The following is a 19,284-nucleotide window of genomic DNA, read 5'->3' as shown; positions in this document are numbered from 1 at the left end:
CCTGGCCATGACGGCATTCCTGTGGAATTTTATGTGAAATTTTCCGGTCTTTTAACTGATACTTTTGTTGCCATGGTGAATGAAATACATAATGGTCTCGATGTGCCGGAAGAATTTTTAGAGGGTCTCGTCGTCCTCATCCCGAAAACCACTGGCATCCCAAGTGCGGTGACTTTACGGCCGATCACACTCTTAAACGCCGATTATAAAATCATAGCACGCTGCTTTTCCCACCGTTTGCGGCCGGCGTTGAAGACCGTCATTAGTCCTTCTCAATCGTGTGCCGTACCTGGACGGAATATTTATGACGCTGTACTCGCGTATCGTGAGTGTATCGCTTCTGCCTCGTCACGCCGTGGCGGCCGGGCTGCGATACTTTCCATTGATTTTCATAACGCGTTTGATAGAATTAGTCACGAGTACTTGCGGCGGGTCATGTCTAAGTTTGGATTTGGTTTAACATTCACGCATGTGATATCTAACCTTCTGAAATCGGCTACATCCAGAATCCTTTTTCATGGCCAGGCCGGTGATGTCCTCAGGATGAACAGATCCGTCCGCCAAGGGTGCCCACTTTCCATGGGATTATTCGTTTTAGCGTTGGATCCTCTGATCCGTAAGATAACAAATGTTTGCCACGGTGTCCCGTTTGGTACGGGTTCGCTTGTCTGTCGGGCGTATGCGGACGACTTGGGTGTTTTTATCCAACGTCCCGATGATATTGATACGCTCCGCCTCATTCTTCACCAATTTGAAACGGCATCGGGTGCGGTTGTGAACCCCCGTAAGTCCATCTTACTGCCGCTTACTGCGACCATGAGGGCTGTCCGTCGTGATTGGTATACCGTAAGGTTGCGACATAAGATTCTCGGGATCCAGATGACTGCCAATGTACAACAAATGGCGGTGATAAATTGGCGCGCGGTGTTATATTCTGTACGAGCGGCGACTCAGGCTGCCGCCAAACGAAATTTGTCTTTGCTGGATAGAGCTTCGGTTGTAAATACCCAGGTGTTGGCCAAGGCCTGGTACTTGGCTCAAGTTTTGCCGGTGCCGAAGGAGATTGAACGGGCAATCAAGCATGCTGTTTCTTGGTTGGTCTGGCGAGGCGAAATCTTTAAAGTCGCCTACAATATTTGCACGCTCCCGCCGGACAGGGGCGGCGTCGGTATGGTTGATTTTCCTTCAAAGTGTGCTGCCCTTTTGCTCCACCGAACCAACCGTGTAATAGCCAATGCGGGGCTTAGCCCCACGTCGGTACTCTTCGACCTTTACCGCCCTGCTTCTCTCCGCGCGCCTGTCTCTGTCCAGGCTATCCCGTACAGATTGAATTTCGTTCGCCAGTATTTCCTCCACACTAGCTATCTGATAGGCGACGACCGGCGCAGGGGTAGCGTCAGCGCGATCGCAGAGGCCCTCCGCGGAACTCTGCCGACTAACAAATGGGAGTTGAGGCTGCCGCAATGCGATTGGCGGACGGTGTGGTCCAACATTTCCAGTAAATTGTTGACATCCGATGTTCGGGCCACCTGGTATAAAGTTGTGAATCGCACCGTTGCCACGAATGCGAAACTCCACGCAATCAATCTCCTCCCGAGTGGCCTCTGCGGGCGGTGCGCGGCTGAGGACACGATCGAACACCGTTTTGTGTGCCCCCAGTTTCAAGAGGTATGGGATGCCACCCGTGAGATGTTGGCATTGATCAATCGGACTACCCCGCGTGCCATACAGCCTTTGTATATCCTGGTTCCCGACTGGCGGCCGTATCCTGCCACCAAGAGAAACGCTACCGTGTGGATCGCTGCGCATGCTGCACATGCGATTTTTTCTCTTCGACTCATGGATCGCTTGCAGTTTTTGACGTATCTTTGGGACTACTATGGGCGGGAGAAACGTAACCCGCAGTATGTTTCCAATTATGCCCGATTTTTAGATGTACCTCTACGGACCGCCTTTACCAAATTACATATTTCTCTCCTGCCATGATTATGTACTTTCCATTCCACTGTTCCTTTTGGTGGAATGTGCGGAATGATATCATTGTTCTATTCTTGATGTATGACAGTTAATTTGTCTCACCGGCTCGACTAATCTTCCGCCATTTTGGGAGGTTGTCCTTAGGATTGCCATATTGGTTTTTTTTTTTTTCTCTCCTGGATTTGACGATTTGTTCCCTAATTGCTGACTTTTCCTAAATTTTTGTGACTATTGCAGGACTGTCAATTGCCTTGTCCCTGAACTGTGAGACGGTGCTTAGAGATATTTTGTGTTGAAACGGTTGCCTCTTGGGCACGGAAATCCAGCTTATCGAGAAGACGAAATATGTTTGCTGCTGCCGGAATTGTGTAGAATTCACCTTTACCGTGCGCCGGACATATTTGGCACGTATAGTGTGCTCGTTCGTGTGTGTTTTTTATTTTTAAATTTTCTTTGAGAGTCTCTTTACTTTTGCTTTTCTCTTGCGGCGGGAGGCCTCCGCTGCTGACTTGTGGTCATTGTCCTTCTAGAATGGTTTTTTATTTGTGTTTCGCGTTTGCGTTCTTCCTTCCTCACGTTATATCCACACCTTCAGCGGATGGTATTCCTTTCTCACATCGTTTTGGACATGTTTCCGCTGGCCACAATGGACCTTTGTTCTCCTAAAGGATCTCAACAAAAAAAAATAAAAAAAAAAAAAAAAAAATATAAAGAAAAAAAAAAAAAAAAGAAACCAATAAGAAAAATGCTGATCTCACACAAAAAAAAAAAAAATAAAGAGAGTACAATACACCACCTTTTCCGTTATTCCCTGTTTCTAGGGTTGGGAGGGCGAGGGAGACACTGTGGCCGGGCCTCGGATTGCGACCCCCGCCCACTTTGCCTCCACCGCCACCCTGGCCTGCTCTTACAATGAAGTATATTTAGTTGAAAAAAAAAAATACTCTCAAAAAAAAAAAAAAAAAAAAAAAAAAAAAAAAAAAAAAAAAAAGCTCTCGTCCGAAAAAAAAAAAAAAAAAAATCACCGAAGTTAACCATCATCGGGCCCGGCTAGTACTTGGATGGGTGACCGCCTGGGAAACCCGGGTGCTGTTGGCTCCCTTCCTTTTTTTTTTGTTATGTCGCCAGCCCAAAAAAAAAAAAAAAAAAAAAAAAAAAAAAAAAAAAAAAGTTCTCGTCCGATCACCGTAGTTAAGCATCATCGGGCCCGGCTAGTACTTGGATGGGTGACCGCCTGGGAAACCCGTGTGCTGTTGGCTCCCTTCCTGTTTTTTTTTTGTTTTGTCGCCAGCCCAATAAAAAAAAAAAAAAAAAAAAAAATAAAAAAAAAAAAAAGTTCTCGTCCGATCACCGAAGTTAAGCATCATCGGGCCCGGCTAGTACTTGGATGGGTGACCGCCTGGGAAACCCGGGTGCTGTTGGCTCCCTTCCTCTTTTTTTTGTTATGTCGCCAGCCCAGTTTTCAAACTACCTTTCTGTTGTGACAAAGATGCTTCCTTAAGCCTTTTAAACTACTGTAATGGTACGAAAATGCAGTAATTAACTCAGTTTGAGGGAGAATGTGCTAACCAAGTTTGCCAAGAAGACTTTGAAAACGACAAAACAGTACGAATCGGCAGGTGATTTCTGAAATACGTCACCGCCTATTGTTGTGTAGGAGTTTAGAGTTCCGAATTTGATTTGTAACCACGAATTTATTCCTTAGTCGTCTCGTCTCGTCTCGTCTCGTCTCGTCCCGCAGACGTTTGTCGTGCTTGCGCTGTCATATGGACCACGACCCGAGCGGCAGCGAGCGGCAGTCGAGCAAAGTCGGGACAAGTCGGGACGGGGACAGGGACAGGGATAGGAATGGTGCGAATGCACTGCAAACTACGCAGACACCTGGTGTGAGGCGAGGCGAGGCGAGGCGAGGAAGCCCACATCGCTACCAGTGGCGCCCTCCAGCACGACACTGCCACACCCCGCACAGGCCCTCCGCTGAACACCAGGGACAAGATGCGTCCTCCGCTAGTGTCGAAGGCTGCACGCGCCCAGCGAATGACAGGGGGTGCAACGAGCAGCAGTGCGTCTCACACACGCGGCGGTGCGCCCGCTAATTCGGCCGTCGCTCTGCTGGGACGCCGGGCGCGCCTCCCCGCGCCGTCCTCGAGGAACTGGCGGTTGCGGAAGGAAGCGCTTTCGTCAAATGCAGCCGAAAACTAACATTTTGTGTGTTGGGAGAAAAGCCGAACGCGAATTCTGCCGTGCTCCTACATTAGATGAGCGCCAACGGCCATACCATGATGAATACACCGGTTCTCGTCCGATCACTGAAGTTAAGCATCATCGGGCCCGGCTAGTACTTGGATGGGTGACCGCCTGGGAAACCCGGGTGCTGTTGGCTCCCTTCCTCTTTTTTTTGTTATGTCGCCAGCCCAGTTTTCAAACTACCTTTCTGTTGTGACAAAGATGCTTCCTTAAGCCTTTTAAACTACTGTAATGGTACGAAAATGCAGTAATTAACTCAGTTTGAGGGAGAATGTGCTAACCAAGTTTGCCAAGAAGACTTTGAAAACGACAAAACAGTACGAATCGGCAGGTGATTTCTGAAATACGTCACCGCCTATTGTTGTGTAGGAGTGTAGAGTTCCAAATTTGATTTGTAACCACGAATTTATTCCTTAGTCGTCTCGTCTCGTCTCGTCTCGTCTCGTCCCGCAGACGTTTGTCGTGCTTGCGCTGTCATATGGACCACGACCCGAGCGGCAGCGAGCGGCAGTCGAGCAAAGTCGGGACAAGTCGGGACGGGGACAGGGACAGGGATAGGAATGGTGCGAATGCACTGCAAACTACGCAGACACCTAGTGTGAGGCAAGGCGAGGCGAGGCGAGGAAGCCCACATCGCTACCAGTGGCGCCCTCCAGCACGACACTGCCACACCCCGCACAGGCCCTCCGCTGAACACCAGGGACAAGATGCGTCCTCCGCTAGTGTCGAAGGCTGCACGCGCCCAGCGAATGACAGGGGGTGCAACGAGCAGCAGTGCGTCTCACACACGCGGCGGTGCGCCCGCTAATTCGGCCGTCGCTCTGCTGGGACGCCGGGCGCGCCTCCCCGCGCCGTCCTCGAGGAACTGGCGGTTGCGGAAGGAAGCGCTTTCGTCAAATGCAGCCGAAAACTAACATTTTGTGTGTTGGGAGAAAAGCCGAACGCGAATTCTGCCGTGCTCCTACATTAGATGAGCGCCAACGGCCATACCATGATGAATACACCGGTTCTCGTCCGATCACTGAAGTTAAGCATCATCGGGCCCGGCTAGTACTTGGATGGGTGACCGCCTGGGAAACCCGGGTGCTGTTGGCTCCCTTCCTCTTTTTTTTGTTATGTCGCCAGCCCAGTTTTCAAACTACCTTTCTGTTGTGACAAAGATGCTTCCTTAAGCCTTTTAAACTACTGTAATTGTACGAAAATGCAGTAATTAACTCAGTTTGAGGGAGAATGTGCTAACCAAGTTTGTCAAGAAGACTTTGAAAACGACAAAACAGTACGAATCGGCAGGTGATTTCTGAAATACGTCACCGCCTATTGTTGTGTAGGAGTGTAGAGTTCCAAATTTGATTTGTAACCACGAATTTATTCCTTAGTCGTCTCGTCTCGTCCCGCAGACGTTTGTCGTGCTTGCGCTGTCATATGGACCACGACCCGAGCGGCAGCGAGCGGCAGTCGAGCAAAGTCGGGACAAGTCGGGACGGGGACAGGGACAGGGATAGGAATGGTGCGAATGCACTGCAAACTACGCAGACACCTGGTGTGAGGCGAGGCGAGGCGAGGCGAGGAAGCCCACATCGCTACCAGTGGCGCCCTCCAGCACGACACTGCCACACCCCGCACAGGCCCTCCGCTGAACACCAGGGACAAGATGCGTCCTCCGCTAGTGTCGAAGGCTGCACGCGCCCAGCGAATGACAGGGGGTGCAACGAGCAGCAGTGCGTCTCACACACGCGGCGGTGCGCCCGCTAATTCGGCCGTCGCTCTGCTGGGACGCCGGGCGCGCCTCCCCGCGCCGTCGTGGAGGAACTGGCGGTTGCGGAAGGAAGCGCTTTCGTCAAATGCGGCCGAAAACTAACATTTTGTGTGTTGGGAGAAAAGCCGAACGCGAATTCTGCCGTGCTCCTACATTAGATGAGCGCCAACGGCCATACCATGATGAATACACCGGTTCTCGTCCGATCACCGAAGTTAAGCATCATCGGGCCCGGCTAGTACTTGGATGGGTGACCGCCTGGGAAACCCGGGTGCTGTTGGCTCCCTTCCTTTTTTTTTTTTGTTATGTCGCCAGCCCAATTTTCAAACTACCTTTCTATTGTGACAAAGATGCTTCCTTAAGCCTTTTAAACTACTGTAATGGTACGAAAATGCAGTAATTAACTCAGTTTGAGGGAGAATGTGCTAACCAAGTTTGCCAAGAAGACTTTGAAAACGACAAAACAGTACGAATCGGCAGGTGATTTTTGAAATACGTCACCGCCTATTGTTGTGTAGGAGTGTAGAGTTCCAAATTTGATTTGTAACCACGAATTTATTCCTTAGTCGTCTCGTCTCGTCTCGTCTCGTCTCGTCCCGCAGACGTTTGTCGTGCTTGCGCTGTCATATGGACCACGACCCGAGCGGCAGCGAGCGGCAGTCGAGCAAAGTCGGGACAAGTCGGGACGGGGACAGGGACAGGGATAGGAATGGTGCGAATGCACTGCAAACTACGCAGACACCTGGTGTGAGGCGAGGCGAGGCGAGGCGAGGAAGCCCACATCGCTACCAGTGGCGCCCTCCAGCACGACACTGCCACACCCCGCACAGGCCCTCCGCTGAACACCAGGGACAAGATGCGTCCTCCGCTAGTGTCGAAGGCTGCACGCGCCCAGCGAATGACAGGGGGTGCAACGAGCAGCAGTGCGTCTCACACACGCGGCGGTGCGCCCGCTAATTCGGCCGTCGCTCTGCTGGGACGCCGGGCGCGCCTCCCCGCGCCGTCCTCGAGGAACTGGCGGTTGCGGAAGGAAGCGCTTTCGTCAAATGCAGCCGAAAACTAACATTTTGTGTGTTGGGAGAAAAGCCGAACGCGAATTCTGCCGTGCTCCTACATTAGATGAGCGCCAACGGCCATACCATGATGAATACACCGGTTCTCGTCCGATCACTGAAGTTAAGCATCATCGGGCCCGGCTAGTACTTGGATGGGTGACCGCCTGGGAAACCCGGGTGCTGTTGGCTCCCTTCCTCTTTTTTTTGTTATGTCGCCAGCCCAGTTTTCAAACTACCTTTCTGTTGTGACAAAGATGCTTCCTTAAGCCTTTTAAACTACTGTAATGGTACGAAAATGCAGTAATTAACTCAGTTTGAGGGAGAATGTGCTAACCAAGTTTGCCAAGAAGACTTTGAAAACGACAAAACAGTACGAATCGGCAGGTGATTTCTGAAATACGTCACCGCCTATTGTTGTGTAGGAGTGTAGAGTTCCAAATTTGATTTGTAACCACGAATTTATTCCTTAGTCGTCTCGTCTCGTCTCGTCTCGTCTCGTCCCGCAGACGTTTGTCGTGCTTGCGCTGTCATATGGACCACGACCCGAGCGGCAGCGAGCGGCAGTCGAGCAAAGTCGGGACAAGTCGGGACGGGGACAGGGACAGGGATAGGAATGGTGCGAATGCACTGCAAACTACGCAGACACCTGGTGTGAGGCGAGGCGAGGCGAGGCGAGGAAGCCCACATCGCTACCAGTGGCGCCCTCCAGCACGACACTGCCACACCCCGCACAGGCCCTCCGCTGAACACCAGGGACAAGATGCGTCCTCCGCTAGTGTCGAAGTCTGCACGCGCCCAGCGAATGACAGGGGGTGCAACGAGCAGCAGTGCGTCTCACACACGCGGCGGTGCGCCCGCTAATTCGGCCGTCGCTCTGCTGGGACGCCGGGCGCGCCTCCCCGCGCCGTCCTCGAGGAACTGGCGGTTGCGGAAGGAAGCGCTTTCGTCAAATGCAGCCGAAAACTAACATTTTGTGTGTTGGGAGAAAAGCCGAACGCGAATTCTGCCGTGCTCCTACATTAGATGAGCGCCAACGGCCATACCATGATGAATACACCGGTTCTCGTCCGATCACTGAAGTTAAGCATCATCGGGCCCGGCTAGTACTTGGATGGGTGACCGCCTGGGAAACCCGGGTGCTGTTGGCTCCCTTCCTCTTTTTTTTGTTATGTCGCCAGCCCAGTTTTCAAACTACCTTTCTGTTGTGACAAAGATGCTTCCTTAAGCCTTTTAAACTACTGTAATGGTACGAAAATGCAGTAATTAACTCAGTTTGAGGGAGAATGTGCTAACCAAGTTTGCCAAGAAGACTTTGAAAACGACAAAACAGTACGAATCGGCAGGTGATTTCTGAAATACGTCACCGCCTATTGTTGTGTAGGAGTGTAGAGTTCCAAATTTGATTTGTAACCACGAATTTATTCCTTAGTCGTCTCGTCTCGTCCCGCAGACGTTTGTCGTGCTTGCGCTGTCATATGGACCACGACCCGAGCGGCAGCGAGCGGCAGTCGAGCAAAGTCGGGACAAGTCGGGACGGGGACAGGGACAGGGATAGGAATGGTGCGAATGCACTGCAAACTACGCAGACACCTGGTGTGAGGCGACGCGAGGCGAGGCGAGGAAGCCCACATCGCTACCAGTGGCGCCCTCCAGCACGACACTGCCACACCCCGCACAGGCCCTCCGCTGAACACCAGGGACAAGATGCGTCCTCCGCTAGTGTCGAAGGCTGCACGCGCCCAGCGAATGACAGGGGGTGCAACGAGCAGCAGTGCGTCTCACACACGCGGCGGTGCGCCCGCTAATTCGGCCGTCGCTCTGCTGGGACGCCGGGCGCGCCTCCCCGCGCCGTCGTGGAGGAACTGGCGGTTGCGGAAGGAAGCGCTTTCGTCAAATGCGGCCGAAAACTAACATTTTGTGTGTTGGGAGAAAAGCCGAACGCGAATTCTGCCGTGCTCCTACATTAGATGAGCGCCAACGGCCATACCATGATGAATACACCGGTTCTCGTCCGATCACCGAAGTTAAGCATCATCGGGCCCGGCTAGTACTTGGATGGGTGACCGCCTGGGAAACCCGGGTGCTGTTGGCTCCCTTCCTTTTTTTTTTTGTTATGTCGCCAGCCCAATTTTCAAACTACCTTTCTATTGTGACAAAGATGCTTCCTTAAGCCTTTTAAACTACTGTAATGGTACGAAAATGCAGTAATTAACTCAGTTTGAGGGAGAATGTGCTAACCAAGTTTGCCAAGAAGACTTTGAAAACGACAAAACAGTACGAATCGGCAGGTGATTTTTGAAATACGTCACCGCCTATTGTTGTGTAGGAGTGTAGAGTTCCAAATTTGATTTGTAACCACGAATTTATTCCTTAGTCGTCTCGTCTCGTCTCGTCTCGTCTCGTCCCGCAGACGTTTGTCGTGCTTGCGCTGTCATATGGACCACGACCCGAGCGGCAGCGAGCGGCAGTCGAGCAAAGTCGGGACAAGTCGGGACGGGGACAGGGACAGGGATAGGAATGGTGCGAATGCACTGCAAACTACGCAGACACCTGGTGTGAGGCGAGGCGAGGCGAGGCGAGGAAGCCCACATCGCTACCAGTGGCGCCCTCCAGCACGACACTGCCACACCCCGCACAGGCCCTCCGCTGAACACCAGGGACAAGATGCGTCCTCCGCTAGTGTCGAAGGCTGCACGCGCCCAGCGAATGACAGGGGGTGCAACGAGCAGCAGTGCGTCTCACACACGCGGCGGTGCGCCCGCTAATTCGGCCGTCGCTCTGCTGGGACGCCGGGCGCGCCTCCCCGCGCCGTCCTCGAGGAACTGGCGGTTGCGGAAGGAAGCGCTTTCGTCAAATGCAGCCGAAAACTAACATTTTGTGTGTTGGGAGAAAAGCCGAACGCGAATTCTGCCGTGCTCCTACATTAGATGAGCGCCAACGGCCATACCATGATGAATACACCGGTTCTCGTCCGATCACCGAAGTTAAGCATCATCGGGCCCGGCTAGTACTTGGATGGGTGACCGCCTGGGAAACCCGGGTGCTGTTGGCTCCCTTCCTCTTTTTTTTGTTATGTCGCCAGCCCAGTTTTCAAACTACCTTTCTGTTGTGACAAAGATGCTTCCTTAAGCCTTTTAAACTACTGTAATGGTACGAAAATGCAGTAATTAACTCAGTTTGAGGGAGAATGTGCTAACCAAGTTTGCCAAGAAGACTTTGAAAACGACAAAACAGTACGAATCGGCAGGTGATTTCTGAAATACGTCACCGCCTATTGTTGTGTAGGAGTGTAGAGTTCCAAATTTGATTTGTAACCACGAATTTATTCCTTAGTCGTCTCGTCTCGTCTCGTCTCGTCTCGTCCCGCAGACGTTTGTCGTGCTTGCGCTGTCATATGGACCACGACCCGAGCGGCAGCGAGCGGCAGTGGAGCAAAGTCGGGACAAGTCGGGACGGGGACAGGGACAGGGATAGGAATGGTGCGAATGCACTGCAAACTACGCAGACACCTGGTGTGAGGCGAGGCGAGGCGAGGCGAGGAAGCCCACATCGCTACCAGTGGCGCCCTCCAGCACGACACTGCCACACCCCGCACAGGCCCTCCGCTGAACACCAGGGACAAGATGCGTCCTCCGCTAGTGTCGAAGGCTGCACGCGCCCAGCGAATGACAGGGGGTGCAACGAGCAGCAGTGCGTCTCACACACGCGGCGGTGCGCCCGCTAATTCGGCCGTCGCTCTGCTGGGACGCCGGGCGCGCCTCCCCGCGCCGTCCTCGAGGAACTGGCGGTTGCGGAAGGAAGCGCTTTCGTCAAATGCAGCCGAAAACTAACATTTTGTGTGTTGGGAGAAAAGCCGAACGCGAATTCTGCCGTGCTCCTACATTAGATGAGCGCCAACGGCCATACCATGATGAATACACCGGTTCTCGTCCGATCACTGAAGTTAAGCATCATCGGGCCCGGCTAGTACTTGGATGGGTGACCGCCTGGGAAACCCGGGTGCTGTTGGCTCCCTTCCTCTTTTTTTTGTTATGTCGCCAGCCCAGTTTTCAAACTACCTTTCTGTTGTGACAAAGATGCTTCCTTAAGCCTTTTAAACTACTGTAATGGTACGAAAATGCAGTAATTAACTCAGTTTGAGGGAGAATGTGCTAACCAAGTTTGCCAAGAAGACTTTGAAAACGACAAAACAGTACGAATCGGCAGGTGATTTCTGAAATACGTCACCGCCTATTGTTGTGTAGGAGTGTAGAGTTCCAAATTTGATTTGTAACCACGAATTTATTCCTTAGTCGTCTCGTCTCGTCTCGTCTCGTCTCGTCCCGCAGACGTTTGTCGTGCTTGCGCTGTCATATGGACCACGACCCGAGCGGCAGCGAGCGGCAGACGAGCAAAGTCGGGACAAGTCGGGACGGGGACAGGGACAGGGATAGGAATGGTGCGAATGCACTGCAAACTACGCAGACACCTGGTGTGAGGCGAGGCGAGGCGAGGCGAGGAAGCCCACATCGCTACCAGTGGCGCCCTCCAGCACGACACTGCCACACCCCGCACAGGCCCTCCGCTGAACACCAGGGACAAGATGCGTCCTCCGCTAGTGTCGAAGGCTGCACGCGCCCAGCGAATGACAGGGGGTGCAACGAGCAGCAGTGCGTCTCACACACGCGGCGGTGCGCCCGCTAATTCGGCCGTCGCTCTGCTGGGACGCCGGGCGCGCCTCCCCGCGCCGTCCTCGAGGAACTGGCGGTTGCGGAAGGAAGCGCTTTCGTCAAATGCAGCCGAAAACTAACATTTTGTGTGTTGGGAGAAAAGCCGAACGCGAATTCTGCCGTGCTCCTACATTAGATGAGCGCCAACGGCCATACCATGATGAATACACCGGTTCTCGTCCGATCACCGAAGTTAAGCATCATCGGGCCCGGCTAGTACTTGGATGGGTGACCGCCTGGGAAACCCGGGTGCTGTTGGCTCCCTTCCTCTTTTTTTTGTTATGTCGCCAGCCCAGTTTTCAAACTACCTTTCTGTTGTGACAAAGATGCTTCCTTAAGCCTTTTAAACTACTGTAATGGTACGAAAATGCAGTAATTAACTCAGTTTGAGGGAGAATGTGCTAACCAAGTTTGCCAAGAAGACTTTGAAAACGACAAAACAGTACGAATCGGCAGGTGATTTCTGAAATACGTCACCGCCTATTGTTGTGTAGGAGTGTAGAGTTCCAAATTTGATTTGTAACCACGAATTTATTCCTTAGTCGTCTCGTCTCGTCTCGTCTCGTCTCGTCCCGCAGACGTTTGTCGTGCTTGCGCTGTCATATGGACCACGACCCGAGCGGCAGCGAGCGGCAGTGGAGCAAAGTCGGGACAAGTCGGGACGGGGACAGGGACAGGGATAGGAATGGTGCGAATGCACTGCAAACTACGCAGACACCTGGTGTGAGGCGAGGCGAGGCGAGGCGAGGAAGCCCACATCGCTACCAGTGGCGCCCTCCAGCACGACACTGCCACACCCCGCACAGGCCCTCCGCTGAACACCAGGGACAAGATGCGTCCTCCGCTAGTGTCGAAGGCTGCACGCGCCCAGCGAATGACAGGGGGTGCAACGAGCGGCAGTGCGTCTCACACACGCGGCGGTGCGCCCGCTAATTCGGCCGTCGCTCTGCTGGGACGCCGGGCGCGCCTCCCCGCGCCGTCCTCGAGGAACTGGCGGTTGCGGAAGGAAGCGCTTTCGTCAAATGCAGCCGAAAACTAACATTTTGTGTGTTGGGAGAAAAGCCGAACGCGAATTCTGCCGTGCTCCTACATTAGACGAGCGCCAACGGCCATACCATGATGAATACACCGGTTCTCGTCCGATCACCGAAGTTAAGCATCATCGGGCCCGGCTAGTACTTGGATGGGTGACCGCCTGGGAAACCCGGGTGCTGTTGGCTCCCTTCCTTTTTTTTTTTTTTTGTTATGTCGCCAGCCCAATTTTCAAACTACCTTTCTATTGTGACAAAGATGCTTCCTTAAGCCTTTTAAACTACTGTAATGGTACGAAAATGCAGTAATTAACTCAGTTTGAGGGAGAATGTGCTAACCAAGTTTGCCAAGAAGACTTTGAAAACGACAAAACAGTACGAATCGGCAGGTGATTTCTGAAATACGTCACCGCCTATTGTTGTGTAGGAGTGTAGAGTTCCAAATTTGATTTGTAACCACGAATTTATTCCTTAGTCGTCTCGTCTCGTCTCGTCTCGTCTCGTCCCGCAGACGTTTGTCGTGCTTGCGCTGTCATATGGACCACGACCCGAGCGGCAGCGAGCGGCAGTCGAGCAAAGTCGGGACAAGTCGGGACGGGGACAGGGACAGGGATAGGAATGGTGCGAATGCACTGCAAACTACGCAGACACCTGGTGTGAGGCGAGGCGAGGCGAGGCGAGGAAGCCCACATCGCTACCAGTGGCGCCCTCCAGCACGACACTGCCACACCCCGCACAGGCCCTCCGCTGAACACCAGGGACAAGATGCGTCCTCCGCTAGTGTCGAAGGCTGCACGCGCCCAGCGAATGACAGGGGGTGCAACGAGCAGCAGTGCGTCTCACACACGCGGCGGTGCGCCCGCTAATTCGGCCGTCGCTCTGCTGGGACGCCGGGCGCGCCTCCCCGCGCCGTCCTCGAGGAACTGGCGGTTGCGGAAGGAAGCGCTTTCGTCAAATGCAGCCGAAAACTAACATTTTGTGTGTTGGGAGAAAAGCCGAACGCGAATTCTGCCGTGCTCCTACATTAGATGAGCGCCAACGGCCATACCATGATGAATACACCGGTTCTCGTCCGATCACTGAAGTTAAGCATCATCGGGCCCGGCTAGTACTTGGATGGGTGACCGCCTGGGAAACCCGGGTGCTGTTGGCTCCCTTCCTCTTTTTTTTGTTATGTCGCCAGCCCAGTTTTCAAACTACCTTTCTGTTGTGACAAAGATGCTTCCTTAAGCCTTTTAAACTACTGTAATGGTACGAAAATGCAGTAATTAACTCAGTTTGAGGGAGAATGTGCTAACCAAGTTTGCCAAGAAGACTTTGAAAACGACAAAACAGTACGAATCGGCAGGTGATTTCTGAAATACGTCACCGCCTATTGTTGTGTAGGAGTGTAGAGTTCCAAATTTGATTTGTAACCACGAATTTATTCCTTAGTCGTCTCGTCTCGTCTCGTCTCGTCTCGTCCCGCAGACGTTTGTCGTGCTTGCGCTGTCATATGGACCACGACCCGAGCGGCAGCGAGCGGCAGACGAGCAAAGTCGGGACAAGTCGGGACGGGGACAGGGACAGGGATAGGAATGGTGCGAATGCACTGCAAACTACGCAGACACCTGGTGTGAGGCGAGGCGAGGCGAGGCGAGGAAGCCCACATCGCTACCAGTGGCGCCCTCCAGCACGACACTGCCACACCCCGCACAGGCCCTCCGCTGAACACCAGGGACAAGATGCGTCCTCCGCTAGTGTCGAAGGCTGCACGCGCCCAGCGAATGACAGGGGGTGCAACGAGCGGCAGTGCGTCTCACACACGCGGCGGTGCGCCCGCTAATTCGGCCGTCGCTCTGCTGGGACGCCGGGCGCGCCTCCCCGCGCCGTCCTCGAGGAACTGGCGGTTGCGGAAGGAAGCGCTTTCGTCAAATGCAGCCGAAAACTAACATTTTGTGTGTTGGGAGAAAAGCCGAACGCGAATTCTGCCGTGCTCCTACATTAGACGAGCGCCAACGGCCATACCATGATGAATACACCGGTTCTCGTCCGATCACCGAAGTTAAGCATCATCGGGCCCGGCTAGTACTTGGATGGGTGACCGCCTGGGAAACCCGGGTGCTGTTGGCTCCCTTCCTTTTTTTTTTTTTTGTTATGTCGCCAGCCCAATTTTCAAACTACCTTTCTATTGTGACAAAGATGCTTCCTTAAGCCTTTTAAACTACTGTAATGGTACGAAAATGCAGTAATTAACTCAGTTTGAGGGAGAATGTGCTAACCAAGTTTGCCAAGAAGACTTTGAAAACGACAAAACAGTACGAATCGGCAGGTGATTTCTGAAATACGTCACCGCCTATTGTTGTGTAGGAGTGTAGAGTTCCAAATTTGATTTGTAACCACGAATTTATTCCTTAGTCGTCTCGTCTCGTCTCGTCTCGTCTCGTCCCGCAGACGTTTGTCGTGCTTGCGCTGTCATATGGACCACGACCCGAGCGGCAGCGAGCGGCAGTCGAGCAAAGTCGGGACAAGTCGGGACGGGGACAGGGACAGGGATAGGAATGGTGCGAATGCACTGCAAACTACGCAGACACCTGGTGTGAGGCGAGGCGAGGCGAGGCGAGGAAGCCCACATCGCTACCAGTGGCGCCCTCCAGCACGACACTGCCACACCCCGCACAGGCCCTCCGCTGAACACCAGGGACAAGATGCGTCCTCCGCTAGTGTCGAAGGCTGCACGCGCCCAGCGAATGACAGGGGGTGCAACGAGCAGCAGTGCGTCTCACACACGCGGCGGTGCGCCCGCTAATTCGGCCGTCGCTCTGCTGGGACGCCGGGCGCGCCTCCCCGCGCCGTCCTCGAGGAACTGGCGGTTGCGGAAGGAAGCGCTTTCGTCAAATGCAGCCGAAAACTAACATTTTGTGTGTTGGGAGAAAAGCCGAACGCGAATTCTGCCGTGCTCCTACATTAGATGAGCGCCAACGGCCATACCATGATGAATACACCGGTTCTCGTCCGATCACTGAAGTTAAGCATCATCGGGCCCGGCTAGTACTTGGATGGGTGACCGCCTGGGAAACCCGGGTGCTGTTGGCTCCCTTCCTCTTTTTTTTGTTATGTCGCCAGCCCAGTTTTCAAACTACCTTTCTGTTGTGACAAAGATGCTTCCTTAAGCCTTTTAAACTACTGTAATGGTACGAAAATGCAGTAATTAACTCAGTTTGAGGGAGAATGTGCTAACCAAGTTTGCCAAGAAGACTTTGAAAACGACAAAACAGTACGAATCGGCAGGTGATTTCTGAAATACGTCACCGCCTATTGTTGTGTAGGAGTGTAGAGTTCCAAATTTGATTTGTAACCACGAATTTATTCCTTAGTCGTCTCGTCTCGTCTCGTCTCGTCTCGTCCCGCAGACGTTTGTCGTGCTTGCGCTGTCATATGGACCACGACCCGAGCGGCAGCGAGCGGCAGACGAGCAAAGTCGGGACAAGTCGGGACGGGGACAGGGACAGGGATAGGAATGGTGCGAATGCACTGCAAACTACGCAGACACCTGGTGTGAGGCGAGGCGAGGCGAGGCGAGGAAGCCCACATCGCTACCAGTGGCGCCCTCCAGCACGACACTGCCACACCCCGCACAGGCCCTCCGCTGAACACCAGGGACAAGATGCGTCCTCCGCTAGTGTCGAAGGCTGCACGCGCCCAGCGAATGACAGGGGGTGCAACGAGCGGCAGTGCGTCTCACACACGCGGCGGTGCGCCCGCTAATTCGGCCGTCGCTCTGCTGGGACGCCGGGCGCGCCTCCCCGCGCCGTCCTCGAGGAACTGGCGGTTGCGGAAGGAAGCGCTTTCGTCAAATGCAGCCGAAAACTAACATTTTGTGTGTTGGGAGAAAAGCCGAACGCGAATTCTGCCGTGCTCCTACATTAGACGAGCGCCAACGGCCATACCATGATGAATACACCGGTTCTCGTCCGATCACCGAAGTTAAGCATCATCGGGCCCGGCTAGTACTTGGATGGGTGACCGCCTGGGAAACCCGGGTGCTGTTGGCTCCCTTCCTTTTTTTTTTTTTTGTTATGTCGCCAGCCCAATTTTCAAACTACCTTTCTATTGTGACAAAGATGCTTCCTTAAGCCTTTTAAACTACTGTAATGGTACGAAAATGCAGTAATTAACTCAGTTTGAGGGAGAATGTGCTAACCAAGTTTGCCAAGAAGACTTTGAAAACGACAAAACAGTACGAATCGGCAGGTGATTTCTGAAATACGTCACCGCCTATTGTTGTGTAGGAGTGTAGAGTTCCAAATTTGATTTGTAACCACGAATTTATTCCTTAGTCGTCTCGTCTCGTCTCGTCTCGTCTCGTCCCGCAGACGTTTGTCGTGCTTGCGCTGTCATATGGACCACGACCCGAGCGGCAGCGAGCGGCAGTCGAGCAAAGTCGGGACAAGTCGGGACGGGGACAGGGACAGGGATAGGAATGGTGCGAATGCACTGCAAACTACGCAGACACCTGGTGTGAGGCGAGGCGAGGCGAGGCGAGGAAGCCCACATCGCTACCAGTGGCGCCCTCCAGCACGACACTGCCACACCCCGCACAGGCCCTCCGCTGAACACCAGGGACAAGATGCGTCCTCCGCTAGTGTCGAAGGCTGCACGCGCCCAGCGAATGACAGGGGGTGCAACGAGCGGCAGTGCGTCTCACACACGCGGCGGTGCGCCCGCTAATTCGGCCGTCGCTCTGCTGGGACGCCGGGCGCGCCTCCCCGCGCCGTCCTCGAGGAACTGGCGGTTGCGGAAGGAAGCGCTTTCGTCAAATGCAGCCGAAAACTAACATTTTGTGTGTTGGGAGAAAAGCCGAACGCGAATTCTGCCGTGCTCCTACATTAGACGAGCGCCAACGGCCATACCATGATGAATACACCGGTTCTCGTCCGATCACCGAAGTTAAGCATCATCGGGCCCGGCTAGTACTTGGATGGGTGACCGCCTGGGAAACCCGGGTGCTGTTGGCTCCCTTCCTTTTTTTTTTTTTGTTATGTCGCCAGCCCAATTTTCAAACTACCTTTCTATTGAGACAAAGATGCTTCCTTAAGCCTTTTAAACTACTGTAATGGTACGAAAATGCAGTAATTAACTCAGTTTGAGGGAGAATGTGCTAACCAAGTTTGCCAAGAAGACTTTGAAAACGACAAAACAGTACGAATCGGCAGGTGATTTTTGAAATACGTCACCGCCTATTGTTGTGTAGGAGTGTAGAGTTCCAAATTTGATTTGTAACCACGAATTTATTCCTTAGTCGTCTCGTCTCGTCTCGTCTCGTCTCGTCCCGCAGACGTTTGTCGTGCTTGCGCTGTCATATGGACCACGACCCGAGCGGCAGCGAGCGGCAGTCGAGCAAAGTCGGGACAAGTCGGGACGGGGACAGGGACAGGGATAGGAATGGTGCGAATGCACTGCAAACTACGCAGACACCTGGTGTGAGGCGAGGCGAGGCGAGGCGAGGAAGCCCACATCGCTACCAGTGGCGCCCTCCAGCACGACACTGCCACACCCCGCACAGGCCCTCCGCTGAACACCAGGGACAAGATGCGTCCTCCGCTAGTGTCGAAGGCTGCACGCGCCCAGCGAATGACAGGGGGTGCAACGAGCAGCAGTGCGTCTCACACACGCGGCGGTGCGCCCGCTAATTCGGCCGTCGCTCTGCTGGGACGCCGGGCGCGCCTCCCCGCGCCGTCCTGGAGGAACTGGCGGTTGCGGAAGGAAGCGCTTTCGTCAAATGCGGCCGAAAACTAACATTTTGTGTGTTGGGAGAAAAGCCGAACGCGAATTCTGCCGTGCTCCTACATTAGATGAGCGCCAACGGCCATACCATGATGAATACACCGGTTCTCGTCCGATCACTGAAGTTAAGCATCATCGGGCCCGGCTAGTACTTGGATGGGTGACCGCCTGGGAAACCCGGGTGCTGTTGGCTCCCTTCCTCTTTTTTTTGTTATGTCGCCAGCCCAGTTTTCAAACTACCTTTCTGTTGTGACAAAGATGCTTCCTTAAGCCTTTTAAACTACTGTAATGGTACGAAAATGCAGTAATTAACTCAGTTTGAGGGAGAATGTGCTAACCAAGTTTGCCAAGAAGACTTTGAAAACGACAAAACAGTACGAATCGGCAGGTGATTTCTGAAATACGTCACCGCCTATTGTTGTGTAGGAGTGTAGAGTTCCAAATTTGATTTGTAACCACGAATTTATTCCTTAGTCGTCTCGTCTCGTCTCGTCTCGTCTCGTCCCGCAGACGTTTGTCGTGCTTGCGCTGTCATATGGACCACGACCCGAGCGGCAGCGAGCGGCAGTCGAGCAAAGTCGGGACAAGTCGGGACGGGGACAGGGACAGGGATAGGAATGGTGCGAATGCACTGCAAACTACGCAGACACCTGGTGTGAGGCGAGGCGAGGCGAGGCGAGGAAGCCCACATCGCTACCAGTGGCGCCCTCCAGCACGACACTGCCACACCCCGCACAGGCCCT

General features: G+C 53.5%; 16 non-coding genes across 16 annotated transcripts; all 16 read left to right on the top strand.

The window, feature by feature from the left end:
* Positions 1-4,241: 4,241 nt before the first annotated feature.
* LOC126103000 (5S ribosomal RNA) lies at positions 4,242-4,360 on the top strand. The gene has a single exon (XR_007523248.1). It is a non-coding gene; the product is annotated as a 5S ribosomal RNA (ribosomal RNA).
* Positions 4,361-5,200: 840 nt separating this feature from the next.
* Positions 5,201-5,319, top strand: LOC126102998 (5S ribosomal RNA). The gene has a single exon (XR_007523246.1). It is a non-coding gene; the product is annotated as a 5S ribosomal RNA (ribosomal RNA).
* An 825-nt stretch (positions 5,320-6,144) lies between these two features.
* On the top strand, positions 6,145-6,263 carry LOC126101886 (5S ribosomal RNA). The gene has a single exon (XR_007522596.1). It is a non-coding gene; the product is annotated as a 5S ribosomal RNA (ribosomal RNA).
* An 842-nt stretch (positions 6,264-7,105) lies between these two features.
* Positions 7,106-7,224, top strand: LOC126102997 (5S ribosomal RNA). Its single transcript, XR_007523245.1, has one exon. It is a non-coding gene; the product is annotated as a 5S ribosomal RNA (ribosomal RNA).
* Positions 7,225-8,064: 840 nt separating this feature from the next.
* Positions 8,065-8,183, top strand: LOC126102996 (5S ribosomal RNA). Its single transcript, XR_007523244.1, has one exon. It is a non-coding gene; the product is annotated as a 5S ribosomal RNA (ribosomal RNA).
* Positions 8,184-9,008: 825 nt separating this feature from the next.
* LOC126101874 (5S ribosomal RNA) lies at positions 9,009-9,127 on the top strand. The gene has a single exon (XR_007522585.1). It is a non-coding gene; the product is annotated as a 5S ribosomal RNA (ribosomal RNA).
* An 841-nt stretch (positions 9,128-9,968) lies between these two features.
* Positions 9,969-10,087, top strand: LOC126101862 (5S ribosomal RNA). The gene has a single exon (XR_007522574.1). It is a non-coding gene; the product is annotated as a 5S ribosomal RNA (ribosomal RNA).
* An 840-nt stretch (positions 10,088-10,927) lies between these two features.
* Positions 10,928-11,046, top strand: LOC126102994 (5S ribosomal RNA). The gene has a single exon (XR_007523243.1). It is a non-coding gene; the product is annotated as a 5S ribosomal RNA (ribosomal RNA).
* Positions 11,047-11,886: 840 nt separating this feature from the next.
* LOC126101850 (5S ribosomal RNA) lies at positions 11,887-12,005 on the top strand. Its single transcript, XR_007522563.1, has one exon. It is a non-coding gene; the product is annotated as a 5S ribosomal RNA (ribosomal RNA).
* Positions 12,006-12,845: 840 nt separating this feature from the next.
* LOC126101838 (5S ribosomal RNA) lies at positions 12,846-12,964 on the top strand. Its single transcript, XR_007522551.1, has one exon. It is a non-coding gene; the product is annotated as a 5S ribosomal RNA (ribosomal RNA).
* An 845-nt stretch (positions 12,965-13,809) lies between these two features.
* Positions 13,810-13,928, top strand: LOC126102993 (5S ribosomal RNA). Its single transcript, XR_007523242.1, has one exon. It is a non-coding gene; the product is annotated as a 5S ribosomal RNA (ribosomal RNA).
* Positions 13,929-14,768: 840 nt separating this feature from the next.
* On the top strand, positions 14,769-14,887 carry LOC126101826 (5S ribosomal RNA). Its single transcript, XR_007522540.1, has one exon. It is a non-coding gene; the product is annotated as a 5S ribosomal RNA (ribosomal RNA).
* An 844-nt stretch (positions 14,888-15,731) lies between these two features.
* Positions 15,732-15,850, top strand: LOC126102991 (5S ribosomal RNA). Its single transcript, XR_007523240.1, has one exon. It is a non-coding gene; the product is annotated as a 5S ribosomal RNA (ribosomal RNA).
* An 840-nt stretch (positions 15,851-16,690) lies between these two features.
* LOC126101813 (5S ribosomal RNA) lies at positions 16,691-16,809 on the top strand. The gene has a single exon (XR_007522528.1). It is a non-coding gene; the product is annotated as a 5S ribosomal RNA (ribosomal RNA).
* An 844-nt stretch (positions 16,810-17,653) lies between these two features.
* LOC126101801 (5S ribosomal RNA) lies at positions 17,654-17,772 on the top strand. The gene has a single exon (XR_007522517.1). It is a non-coding gene; the product is annotated as a 5S ribosomal RNA (ribosomal RNA).
* Positions 17,773-18,615: 843 nt separating this feature from the next.
* On the top strand, positions 18,616-18,734 carry LOC126102990 (5S ribosomal RNA). Its single transcript, XR_007523239.1, has one exon. It is a non-coding gene; the product is annotated as a 5S ribosomal RNA (ribosomal RNA).
* The last annotated feature ends 550 nt before the right edge of the window (positions 18,735-19,284 follow it).

This window comes from Schistocerca cancellata, chromosome 9 (assembly GCF_023864275.1).
Source record: "Schistocerca cancellata isolate TAMUIC-IGC-003103 chromosome 9, iqSchCanc2.1, whole genome shotgun sequence".
NCBI lineage: Eukaryota > Metazoa > Arthropoda > Insecta > Orthoptera > Acrididae > Schistocerca > Schistocerca cancellata.
Note: the sequence above shows the minus strand (reverse complement) of the source record. Positions and strands in the feature narration are given on the sequence as shown.